The sequence below is a fragment of the Neophocaena asiaeorientalis genome, unplaced genomic scaffold (genome assembly GCF_003031525.2).
Source record: "Neophocaena asiaeorientalis asiaeorientalis breed wild unplaced genomic scaffold, Neophocaena_asiaeorientalis_V1.1 scaffold225, whole genome shotgun sequence".
Lineage (NCBI taxonomy): Eukaryota > Metazoa > Chordata > Mammalia > Artiodactyla > Phocoenidae > Neophocaena > Neophocaena asiaeorientalis.
Genome location: NW_020172364.1, coordinates 5,498,419 through 5,500,862, shown reverse-complemented (window position 1 = coordinate 5,500,862; position 2,444 = coordinate 5,498,419).

The window sequence follows — 2,444 nt, the reverse complement described above, 5'->3', positions numbered from 1 at the left end:
TTATTTTTGGTTCATTAATTTAAAAAAAATTTTATTGGAGTATACTTGATTTCAATGTTGTGTTAGTTTCAGGTGCATTGCAAAGTGAATCAGTTATACATATACATATATCCACATTTTTTAGATTCTTTTCCCATATAGGCCATTACTGAGTATTGAGCAGAGTTCCCAGTAGAGTTCCCTGTACTATACAGTAGGTTCTTATCTATCTTATATATAGTAGTGTGTTTAAGTCAATCCCAATCTCCCAATTTATCCCTGCCCCCACTTACCCCCTGGTAACCATAAGTTTGTTTTCTACATCTGTAACTCTATTTCTGTTTTGTAGATAAATTCATTTATACCCTTTTTTTAGATTCCACATATAAGTGGTATCATATGATATTTGTCTTTCTCTGTCTGACTTACTTCACTCAGTCTGACAATCTCTAGGTCCATCCATGTTGCTGCAAATGGCATTATTTCATTCTTTTTAATGGCTGAGTAATATTCCATTGTATACATGTACCACTTCTTCTTTATCCATTCCTCTGTTGATGAGCATTAAGTTGCTTCCATGTCTTGGCTATTGTAAATAGTGCTGCAATGAACATGTATCTTTTTGAACTATGGTTTTCTCCAGATATATGCCCAGGAGTGGGATTGCTGGATCAAACGGTAGTTCTATTTTTAGTTTTTTAAGGAACCTCCATACTGTTCTCCACAGCGGCTGTACCAATTTACGTTCCCACCAACAGTGTAGGAGGGTTCCCTCCTCTCCATACCTCTCTAGCATTTATTGTTTGTGGATTGGGTCACGCTGTTTATAATGAAATCCCTGTGTGATGGAGGATACCTGGCTTGTGATGCATAATTTGTGACAGTTCCCAGCCTCTTCTGTGTTTTAACAGGTAACAACATAGTTTTTCAAGTGTTCACCTATTTTTTTTGGAGTTAAGATAGCTAAACTTCAAAAATACCATTAATTTTGAACAAACTGGGCCCCAAAGATTATGGGTAATTTCTTTTCTGCTGCAGTTTTATATGACTTGAGTATGTGCAAATGCACGTGTGCACATGCACACGTGTGTGCATGTACATGTGTGTGTGCGTGTGTGTGTGTCTGTGTGTGAATAAAGGGGAAGGGGAGGAGGGGAGAAGGGGGAGGACTGGAGAAGGACAAGTTACCAAGCCAGAGAGGTAGGCAGGCAGGGACCTCAGGGCCCTCTGTGCTGTATGATTTGCACAGCCTTCTCAAAGCATTGGAGTCACGGTCGGGTTTTAAAGACTTGGTTCTCATAAAGATCACGCCAGGTAACAATGATAAAAGACCCAGCTTCTGCAGGACACCCTCCTCAATGAGGTCAGAGGCAAAAGAATGGACATGGGGTTCCAACTCATGCTTGTGGGTTCCAGCCTGCTCTCCATCCCCCCACTTCACATCAATCTTTTCTTCCAGAACACCTGCCCTGTGGACTTCAGGCTCTAGCATCAGATACAGAGACAGCCTTAGAGGGATTGTTTATTCAGCCTCCACAACAGGGAGGGGTGCACAACTGCATAAGCCAGCTCCTTGGAATAACTCCCAAGGGTTCCGATCCTCTGGTTGAACCCTGACTGATACAGTCATGAACCAGTGAGACCTGTCAGAGGTGATGCTGCTGCAGAGACAGAAGTGACAGTGCAAACAGAGAGAAAGGGATGAATCTGAGATATATTAAGGATGTAGAAAATCAACACCCATCAAATATGGCAGTGAGGAGTGGGGAGGGGTCAAGAATGACCCCAGAGGTTTCAGGCCAGGTGACTGGGCTGAGGAGTTGCACAGCCATCAGGGGAGTGCAGCAAGTTTGGGAGAGAAGGAGATGGAGAACTGAGTTGGGACTATTCAGTCTGAAGAGCCTGATGGATCTCTAAGTGGAGATTTATAATAGATGTTTGATATAGGGACCCGAAGCTGAAAGGGGATGAGTAGGATCATCATCAGTTCCACAGGAGGTAAAACTGTGGGAGTGGATGAGCTCCCTCTCATCCAGGTAAGGATGCAGGGAGGAGGAGGCAAGGTCATAAGATGAGAATCAGGGTGGAACTCTGGGAAAACTAATATTTAAGGGACAAGCAGAGGAAGATGAGCTAAAAAAAAAAAAAAAAAGTCTGCAAAGGAGAAAGCCAGGCTCCACAGACAAGGGATTGAATTCAAAAAGGAAATAGGTTGTCAGAGGGTCAGATGCCACTGAGAGTTTGAACAAAAAAAAGAGCTAAACCGATATCCACTGGATCAGCACCAGGAGGTTTCTGGTGACGTTTCTTGACAGCAGTTTCAGTGGAATGGTGGGGTTGTGCGGGGGAGCCAAACTGCAGTAAAAATAGGAGTTTCTGTTAAGCCCAGGTTGAAAGAGTGCAAAATGTATAACTATGAAACGAGAGGGAAACGGACATAATACTTCACGAGATGACATGATGTA